The sequence below is a fragment of the Pinus tabuliformis genome, chromosome 5_2 (genome assembly GCF_031772625.1).
Source record: "Pinus tabuliformis cultivar Carrire ecotype Pingquan chromosome 5_2, CPIR1, whole genome shotgun sequence".
NCBI lineage: Eukaryota > Viridiplantae > Streptophyta > Pinopsida > Pinales > Pinaceae > Pinus > Pinus tabuliformis.
In genome coordinates this window covers 905,559,490-905,571,160 of record NC_142306.1, presented here as the reverse complement: position 1 = coordinate 905,571,160, position 11,671 = coordinate 905,559,490, and positions in this window count along the sequence as shown.

Genomic DNA, 11,671 nt, shown 5'->3' with positions numbered 1-11,671 from the left:
CAAATCCTTGCCTCCTGATGAAAAATAGAAATACATTGCACTTTTGAAAGAATTTTCTGATGTTTTTGCCTAGAGTTATGAGGACTTAAAATCCTATGACACCAACATCATTCAACATACTATTCCCCTTAAAGAATATCATAAACCTTTTAAACAAAATATAAGAAGGGTTAATCCACTCTTATTGCCTCTAATAGAAAAGGAAGTTAAGAAGTTATACGATGCCAAAATTATTGTACCTCTTAGATTTTCTAAGTGGGTTTCAAACCTAGTACCTACAAGGAAGAAAACAGGAGAAATTAGGTTGTGTAAACTTCTAAAACTTGAATAAAGCCTCTCTTAAAGGCAACTAACCCCTCCCAAAAATGGTACATATATTACAAAAGGTAGTTGGGTCGAATAGGATCTCTTTACTAGATGGATTTTCAGGTTATAAACAGGTCCTGGTTCACCCTAATGATCAACAAAAGATAGCATTTACTACACCATGGGGTACCTTTTTGTATGTAAATATTCCTTTTGGTCTGATGAATGTTGGATCCACCTTCAAAAGGGCAATGGATTTTTCCTTTGCTGATGAAATTGGTAGGTTCGTTTTCATTTATCTAGATGACATCACTATAATTTCAAAGGCTGAGGAAGAACACTTGCTACATTTAAGAAGAGTCTTTGAAAAATGTAGGAAAATTGGCATCTCATTGAACGCCAAGAAAATACTGTTTGGTTTGGAAGAGGGAAAACTTCTAGGCCACATCATTTCCAAGGAAGCCATTAAAATTGATCCTAGCAGAGTTGAAGTTATCCTCAAAATTGACCCTCCCAGGAATAAGAAAGAAGTTCAGTCCTTCATTGGAAGAATAAATTTCCTCAGGAGATTTATTCCTAATTTAGCAGAAATCTTAAGGTCCATCACAAATATGTTGAAAAAGGATTCTGAAATAAAATGGAACTTTGAAGCAAGAAAATATTTTAGCAAAGTAAAACTAGCTCTAACAACTGCTCTTGTATTGATTAGTCCTAATTTCACCAAAGATGTTATGTTGTTTTCTTTTGCATCTATCATACTATTATAGTTGTTTTATTGCAGAAGAATGGTGAAGGATAGGAGAAACCAATAGATTTCTTTAGTAGGGATTTAAGGGATGCTTCATTGAAATACAATATAATGGAGAAACAGGATTTTTCCTTGGTAAAAGCACTAAAGGACTTTAGAGTTTACATTTTACACTCCCATATAATTGCATATGTCCCTAATGCTATTGTAAAAGATATTTTGACACAAATTGATCCTGATGGAAAAAGGGGCAAGTGGATTGTTGTTATGTTGGAATATGATCTTGAAATCAAGCCTACCAAGCTGATCAAAGGTCAAGGATTGGCAAAATTGATGGCAGAATCTAATTTCCATGCACTTGATATAAATTTCATAGTTGAACTGGATGAACAAGAAGAGCAGGTGACTCCACAGGTATTGGAAGCCTTTGTTAACTCTCCATGGTGTGAAGGCATTCTCTTTGTACTACAAATTTACAAGCTCCTCCAATTTTGACTAAAACTAAAGCCATATTTCTTAAGTTAAAGGTTGTGATATTTTGTATTTTGGATAATAATCTATATTGGAAAGATACAGGTGGAATTTTTCTTTTGCAGATAAAATTCTACAAGAATTCCATGAGGCAGATTTTGGAGGACATGTGTACTAGAAAAAAACAACATATAAGATTTTGAGGGCTGATCTACTAGCCCACCTTGTTTGCAAATGTCCATAGGAAAGTTACCACATGTCATCAATGCAAAATATTTGAAGGAAAACTAAAATTGTTACCCCTACCCTTGAAGCCCATATCAGTTGAAATGCCTTTCCGGCAATGGGGTTTGGATTTCATTTGATAAATACACCCCAATTCCTCAGCCCAACATAAGTGGATCCTTACAGCCACTGACTATTTTATGAAATGGATTGAAGTTGTACCTATAAGACAAATCACAAATGTGATAATCATTAAATTTTTAGAAGGAAACATTCTTGCTAGATTTGGATGCCCAAATAAGATAATTACTGATAATGCAGTTGCATTCAAATCAAAGAAGATGGTGGAATTTTGCAACAAGTATAACATAAGATTGGGTCACTCTACTACCTATTACCCACAGGGAAATGGGCTAGCAGAGTCTTCAAATAAAATTTTGGTTAATATCATCAAGAAGTTGTTGCAGGATAATAAAAAGTCTTGGCATAACAAATTAATCAATGCTTTGTGGGCTGATAAACTCACTACCAAAAAATCCATTGGTATGTCCCCTTTCCAAATAGTTTACGGGATAGATGTTGTTTTCCCCACATCCTTAGGAATCCTTGTTTTGAAATTACTGCAAGAATACCAGATTGAACCTAATGACCCGCAAAGAAGGATAAACCAAAACACACATCTGCAATAATCAAGGGAGGAAGTCTACAATAAAACCCAAGTCGTCCAAGAGAACATCAAGAAAATTTATGATAGGAGAACCAAAGTTGATGACTTCCAAATAAAAGATACTGTACTAAAATGGGATTCAAGAAATCAGGACAAGGGCAAGTATGGAAAGTTTGATAATTTTTTGAAGCGGCCTTACAAAATTGATGCTTACAGAGGGAACAAAGCCTTTTTTCTCAAATATATGTCTGGAGCATAGCTGCCTGGTGGACTTGTAAATGGAAGAATTATCAAACATTACTTCCCTCAAGAATAAATCACTTTCCATTCAAGTCATTGTGAATACCATTTAATTTTTCTATTGTTGATGTGGGTGGTTTCCATCAAAAGTCAAAGCTTGAGGAGAAGGCCATGAGCTCCTGATGAGATGTTCACATCTACAACAATAAAAAGATTAATTAAGATGTGAAATGAAGACTGAAGGTAAAAGAAAAAGGCTACTGATCCAAGTGTTCTTGACACCTCACGGGGGGATGTCATCCCCAGCTAGATCCACTGTTAGGGTCCTATGATTCATGGTTTCAATTGATGATTGGCTATTTCCTTTCAGTTGATGAAATTGTAAATAATATTGTATTTTTCAAATGATATATATATATATATATATATATAAAATAATGAAAAGAGGGTATAAAAAATAATCTATAAGCTGCTCCCTCTAGTACGTTGCTCCCTCCAATACGCTGCTCCCTCCAATACGCTACTCCCTCCTTACTGCATTTTTTATAATCACGAGAACTACATTTTTTTACCAATAGACGTGCATTTTTTATATATTGACAGCGTAATACATTTTTTGAAATGCACTAATTAATATCTATTATGGGAGTGGTCCTCAATGGGAAGGAAAAGTAGCTTGAGTGGTCTCAGAAAATCAAAGACACTCTCATTTTTAATGAGCTATGGAAAGGACTGTTTGTTGGATACTAAGACAAAGAACCAAAACAACCTACCTCAAACAAGGAATTCTCCATTTGGGAAAATAAGAACAGCAAGGATTATGCATTGATTGCAACATCAGTAAATGAAGAGGTGAGTCACCATATTTCTCCATTTTCAAATGCTTTCGAAGCCTTACAAAAACTGAAGGAACTCTATGACTCACACTCTGCACTTGAAGTTTTTCAACTCATGATTAAATTGTTCAGCCTTGAATTACAAAATGATGATCCTCTCGCTCTTGCATCAGAAGTAAAATCTATTATGCATGATATCAAAGTCACTAATGTTGAACTGGACATTCGTCTTATAGCTTTTCTCAAGACACTTTATCCCACTTACTCAAAGTATCTTGAATCATTGCAAGCAAATGGAAACCTCAAAGATATTACCTTTGACTCCCTTGTGAACAAATTTGCTAAAAGAGAGAAAGCTTTTGGGAAGAAGACAACTCCTCAGTCTTCTAAAGAGGTTGTGTGTCTTGCACATAGAGAGAAGAATCTTGCTCAAGATTCTTCTAGAGGAAGAGGTGGTCGAAGAGGAAGAGGAAGAAGAAATTTCAGAGGCAAGGGGCCAGACACTCTCAAGGAGAAAATTCAGATTTACATTGCATACGTTGCAAAAGAGATGGATCACATGATGCATCCACATGCAAGTTGCCTTGGGACAGAATTGAGAAGGAAAGAAACCAACCCAAAGGTAAAACTAATGACAAAGAGAAAGGTAAAGCACTTGAATCCACTCACTATGTTGTGGCACACTGTAATATTGGAGTAAATGAAGACTTATTTAATGCTTCACTTGCTTCTTGGAAAAATGATTGGTTGCTTGATTCATGAGAAACTTGCCACATGACTTTTAGAAGATATTTTTTTGAAGAATTTACTAACAACATTGATGGAGTGGTATACTTTACAGGCAAATCAAAACTCAAGCCATGAGGGCTTGGAACAATCAGGCTTAAATTTCCTGGTCTTCCAGACTTTCTTCTGCATCATGTTTCATATCTCCCACAGTTGAGGAGAAACTTGTTGTCCTTGGTCCACATCCGCCAACAAGGACACTCCATTCATATGTTTGATGGCAGTTTGAGGTGAGAAAAGCATTAGATCACTCACTTGTCATGACAGGGATAGAATAAGAAAGGCTTATCAAGCTGCAAGGTACCTCTCCTCGTGCACAAAATTTCTCATACAATTCTCATTATGAAGAAGGTACATTTCCATCAAGTTTATTATGGAATGCTAGATTTGGACACTTGAACTATGACAGCCTCCGCTTGTTGAAGAAAAATTGTGTTACTGGTTTGCCTACAATTCCTAGGAAACTTAAGCAATGTGATGCTTTCATTCTAGGAAAGTATAACAAACAGTGTTTTCATGATTCACATTCGAGAGCACATAGAAAACTTGAACTCATTCATTCAGATTTATGTGGTCCAATGCTTGTTCCTTCTGCAAATGGAAATAAATATATGATGACATTTATTGATGACTACATTAGAATGTGTTGGGTTTATTTATTAAAGAACAAATCTAATGTTTTTCAAAAATTAAAGAACTTTCATGCATGGATTGAAAATGATGCACAATCTCATATTGGCTCTATTCACACTAATAATGGAAAAGAATACACTTCAAATGAATTTGAAAACTATCTTTGCCAACATGGGATCAAACATCAAACAGTTGTGCCTTATAATCCCCAATAGAACAGAGTAGCTGAAAGAATGAATAGGAAAATCTTAAATATGGTGCACTCGATGATGTTTTTCAAGAATGTAAAATTGATGTTTTAGGCTAATGCAGTTCTATGTGTTGTATATGTAAAGAATAGATGTCCATCTAATGCTATTAGAAACAAGACTCCTTATGAAATGTGGTATGGGCACATTCCTTCGATAAAGCATCTCAGGGTATTTGGTTCCACATGTTATGCCTTGATACCAAAGGTACATAGAAACAAACTTGGTGCAAGGAGTCATAAGTGTATCTTCCTAGGGTATTCAAACACCTCCAAAGCACATTGTCTCTATGATGAAGTCAATAAAAAGTTTGTTGTATCTAGAGATGTAATATTTCTTGAATCATCCCAAGCTAACAATGTTGTTGAGCAACAACTTGATCGCTTGCATAGATTCACAAATGCAAAATCATTTCAAGAATTTGATAATCAAATTCCACATCTTGAAGGGGGGATTCCTATACTCGATCAACCTGTGGAATATTCTTTTCAAGCACTCTCTCCCCCACATGAAACTCCAACAATGGATGATACTTTGAGTGATTTGATTGACAGAATTGGGAGACTCAATCTTGATTCAGTCCCAACTCAATCAACTGAGCAGCCTAGACCATCTAAAAAAGGTCCCCCAAAGTGGCTGACAAAGACACTTGAAAGTGTTCATCCTGATGAGAATGGAAAGACAGGAACTAGAAATTCAACCCGGAAAAATGGAGGTGATGTAGATGACTTTGATTCACCTGTTGATATGGATGTTTCTTATGATTGTGAATTGAATTTGTCTACAGATTTTGAACCAACTTCCTTCAAAGAAACCGCTTCTCATGATGAATGGAAAGAAGTGATGCAAAATGAGTATGATGCCTTGATAAAGAATGGCACTTGGAAGTTGGTTGATCCTCCATTGTGAACCAAACCAATTGGCTACAAGTGGGTCTACAAGAACAAGTATAAAGGTGATGGCTCACTTGACAAGCACAAAGCCAGGCTTGTGGCAAAAAGTTTTGCACAGAAGGAATGGGTCGATTATGAGGAGACTTTTTCCCCCACAGCAAAATGGGCTACCATCCGAACACTCTTTTCCCTAGTAGCTCAGAACGGTTGGAAATTCCATCAAATGGATGTAAAAACTGCTTTCTTGAATGGATATCTAAAAGAGAATTTTTTTATGTCCCAGTGTGAAGGATTTGCTATGAATGGACATGAACATAAAGTATGCAAACTTGTGAAATCCTTGTATGGCATCAAACAAGCACCGCGAGCCTGGTATTAAAAACTAACTGAGCATCTTCTGAAAATCAATTTCAAACTTTATGATCTTGATGATGCAACTTTGTTTGTCAAGAAATTTGGAAAAACAGTTGTATATCTTGTGGTATATGTAGATGATCTTTTGATAACAGGGAACAGTGAGAGCTACATTGCATCCATAAAGAAGGAATTGAGGAAAGGTTTTGAAAAGACTAATTTGGGCTATGTTCATTACTATCTTAGTATTGAAGTAACTCAACATCCAAAGTCCATATTCCTTTCTCAAAAGAAGTACATTGGATATTTGTTGAACAGGTTTGGCATGGCTGAATGCAATCCTCTGACTACTCCAATGGAACAAAACTTAAAGCTCACATCCATTGAAGGAAAATAATTTGAGGATGCAACAAAGTATAGATAGCTTGTAGGAATTCTCAACTACCTGACTACTACCAGACCATACATTTCATTTGTTGTTGAAATCCTCTCCAGGTTTATGCAAAAGCCTTGTGAGGGACATTAGTCTACTGCAAAAAGAGTTCTAAAGTACTTGAAGGGAACTCAATACTTTGGACTCAAGTATACACAGGTGGGCGACTTTAGCTTGATTGGATACTCTGATTTAGACCTCGATGGAGACAAAGAAACTGGGGTATCTACTTCAGGTTATGCTTTGAGTCTTGGATCAAGAGCTGTCTCCTGGAGATCATGCAAACAATCAGTTCCAGCAGATTCCACAACAAAGGCAGAATATGTGACGGTAGCTGAGGCAAAAAAATAAATTGTGTGGCTCAAGAAAATTCTAGAAGATTTGCAGGTAAAACAAGTACATTCAACTCCACTCATGATTGAAAATACCTCAACAATAAACTTGGCCAAGAACCCAAAGTTCCATGATCGAATGAAGCACATCAATACAAAATATCATCTTATTCGACATCATTTTGAGGTCAAAAGAATCCATCTTTGCCATTGTTCCACTAATGAGCAAATTGCAGACATCTTCACCAAAGCGCTTCGAAGAGAAAAGCTTGAAAAATTCAGAACGATGCTTGGACTCACCAACATCCCTTCAGATTAAGGGGGGAATGTTGACACTTAATCATAGGAATTGGGTGAAAAACTGTAAATAGTGTAAATAAATAATAGAGAAAATGGAGAGTCATCGGGAGATGAAACTCAACAGTCACTCCCTCATGTATATAATAATGAATAGCCTAAATGAATAATAATAATCTCATTTGAGGAGTTACCTCCTAGCGTGACAATGAGAAAAGAAAAAATAGAATGAAAAACGTATGCAGGTGAGCAAGTTGAAATTTCACCATAAAAAAAATAATAAAATGCACTAAAGTAAATTTAGAAGTTTTTCAAATAAAAGTGTGCAGCTTGTTTAAATGTCACATAGAAATAAATTGTATAGTTTAATCATACTACTTAATCATGATTAAACTAAGTTAAAAAGGTTGCATAGATTAGATAATAAATCAACCATTAAGCTTAATCTTGGTTGAAATAAATAGGTAGATTAGAGGAATATTAACCAAAGTGTCTAAACTTGGTCAATTGCTTAAATATGCATTAGATTAGGTGTAGAAGCAACCTTGGAAAATTAATAAAAAGGCTTGCAAATCAAAATGGGCATTTAGAATAGATTAATCATGCTTAGGATAAATTAATTAGGCTTAGAATAATTAATCGTGTTATTTAATCATGATTAATTAATATGTAATAATGAACTGCCACTAATGTTTGGTTTTTATAAAAAAGGACGAAAGTGACAGACTTTTTGTTGACTTGTGATGTATGGCGAGCACAATCCAGCGATTGAGATCTTCCCTGCCCAGATCAACGACAGGGAATTAAGTTTGGACCCCTGCCCATTATATCTTTATTAGCAGGGGGGTCCGAAAAGAAGTATCCCTAGTCCCGGGCCCCACGATATGTGGTGGGCGTTCATTACTTTGCACCCCCCCTGCTCCAAATTTCTTACCACCTACCCCCCTCCAAAATCTGCCCATCTTCCTACCAATGGTATCTGCACCCATTACATCATTCCTCCACCACATCCATACTTCCCTGCCACTCCTATTTCACCACATGGCCTCCCCCTTATTTTATAATCTACCAGTTACACTATGACTATTACCTCCCAAACATATACTACGTGGCAACAGATCTGCTCCATAACGGACCAGAAGTAACGGAAAACTTGCAATTGTCTATCAAAATCCCCAAATCAATCACTGTCACTTTCTTCTAACAGTCCCTTTCAAATAAATAGGTACAGGATTTCAAACTGCCACCTCATCTGCTCAATTTCTCAATCACCCCTGCAGATTCCAGTCAGCCAGTTTTGACCACGTACCGATCACAGCGATCAGTTTTCTTCATCAGACATTCAAATTTTCCCGAGTAAAAGACCAAATTCCTCACCTCTGCTCTGCTCTTGATATTTTTATCAAAGGCAACTATGGGAAAGTGAAAACAAACCAGCAAGAAACCAATGATCCCTCGCATAATTGACTTAGACCATATACCCTTGGCAGATCAACACTACAAAATTGCAGAGACCAATTGTGAGTTTGACTTGTTCAAACTGCACAATTGGCTCAAACAAACCTTTCTAGACCAGAGTGATGAAATCAATCTCTGGGAATCCCTCTTGCCACAATTCATGTTTCCTAAGACTCATGATTTTCCAGACTTTGTCATGTGGTGTCAATCCATATATATTCCTAGCCAGAGAGCCATTGTGGCCCAAAATGGTGACATTCTGCTGATCATAACCCAGAGTCCATTAACCAACTGCTACAAATCCCCCAGAGTATCTCTTTGAGCCATTTTTCTGTAGATTCCCTCATGGAACTCTACCAAACTTTGACCTTCCCTCAGAGAGCTAGGATATTTTATATTTTCCTACCAGAAGATGTTCAACTCCCAAAGAAGAATCCCCCTTACCTAGCCTCTATGTTTCCTGAAAAAATTAAACAAACTATGTCATTGATGTCTTGTCTACTAGGATACCACTCAGATCAATGGGTAGATGACCCTATTTTATGTTTTTTTCCATCTTTTCCACAAAAGAAAAAGCTTCTGTAATATTTAATTTTAGTCAATTCCTTGCAAATAGCATCCAAGACCAATTCCTCAAGATCACAATGGAAGGAATGTTTAAACATTCATTAGTGTTAGTGTACATGTTTTTGTTTCATCAGGCAGATAGGTTTCCAATGACCTTGCAAAATTGGATGATCAAGGTAATGCACTATCAGTTATACATTGGACCTCTTTAATGAGGAAGAAGTCAAGTGATTTCACCTTTAGAGACTTCATTGATTAGTTTATCTATACAGTGCTGTATCTTCTAAACAACGATGTGGAACCTAGGATAGGCTATAAGATTCAAATAACTTTACACCTCACTGAGCAAGCCAAAACAGGAGATTGGTACTTGTACAAGAACTACACAGAAACTAGAGTGTATGGTTGTGATCTACCACCATACAAATTGCCAAAATATGTTCTTATGATAATTTTCTCATTAGAGTATATCAAGCAAATGATCAACATGGATGATTTGAATTTTGTCTTAGCCAAGAAGAAAGCCCAATTCAAGATCAAAACAAAGGTGGGACTTTTATATGCAACAATAGGCAGATACACTTCTCAAGTAGATGAATTTTCAATTAAGTTTCACTTGATCCTATGACCCCTTCGGCCTAATTTCCAGTCTAAGAGTGGAGCATAAGACCACTCCTTATTCTCATACACCCAAGCCCGAGATTGAGAATTTTATGAAAAAATATTAATGGGAGGAGAACACCTTGCAAGGAGCTGAGGAGCAGATTTTATCTACAACCACCTCATAGGCACCATTCCCTCAGGAGAAGCGTGATAAAAGTCCTGGAGAAGAAGAGTCTTCTCCAGTGATAGAAACTGAAGCTAAGTAGTCCTTAATTTATACAAAGAAACCTAAAAAGGATCCACCACCATTTTTTATGCAAGATGAAGAAGGACAAACAACTATAGTCATGACAGGTAAACATTTTTCAACAACACCGAAGACATTTTTGCAGGTACAAGACCAGAGGACATTTTTGCAGGTACAAGGCAAGAGGAAAAGATCCTCCAAATGTAGCTCAGACAATAGACTTGGCTTAAGGCAAAACAGAACCTAATATTTTTGTTATGTATAAAGCAATCAAGCAGAGGAATGAAATGTTGAAATCCAGTACTTACACTCAGTTCTAGAAGCAAACTGCTACTTCCCAACATAGGCTTTTTTCAACCTTTGATACTGAACAAGGGAGAATGCAGATGGCTTTCTTGCAAGCATGTGTTCCTTTTTCTAAATCACCAGCAGACTACTAGAAGACAGTATTCTCCTTTTATACAAATCAAATCCATTTGATTGATTGCATGGACATAGAGATATGTTGTATTCCACATTAACTAACACTACCATGACAGCTTCAAAGCTGCATGCTTCCATCAATAGCATACAATCACAACTAAAGCTAGAGAAAATCTCATCTCTGGTAAAAGATGCTAGACTTAATTCATTAGAGGACTTAGTCATCAATCCAGGTTATGACCCCATTGATGTAAAGGCAAGAGAGGAGATTGTAAAGAAGAATAATGTTGATATAGCAGCTCTAAGGAAGTAGCCCAAGATGCCATCTACAGAGGGTCCACAGACCAGGGAAATGGGAGAACTGGAAAAGAAAAAGGAAGACATGTTCAAGGTAATAATTGAACAGAATGTATAGATCATAGAAATGGAGGTGGAACTAGAAGAAATCCTCAAAGAGAAGGAGTAGTCCTCACAGTTGGCTAGAGTCACACTTACAGCAATACCAATTGCAATTGCAAGAGTAGCAGAGGCTTCCACATCAACAACAACACCAACACCAACTACATATTATGCCACCGAATTGGCTAAATCCATGTAGGATATTTCCATTCAGGGAAAGGAGATTGAGAAGTTGAAAGAGCAATTGAAGAATTTACAGGAACATAAGTTGAAGAATGATAACTCCTATATAGCAGAGTTACAGAAATCTCACAGGCTTGCTCAAAGAATAGAGTTTTTAGAGAGTGAGTTAGTGATGTCTCAAACTCTAGCACAGGCTAAAGAAAACATATGGACATATATCAATGTAGTTATAACTAAGATTTGGCCATCAATCCAAATCATTTTCGAGCAGGAAGAGTTAATACAGAGGTCAAAAACATTGATAGAAGTGAGGGAAGTATTG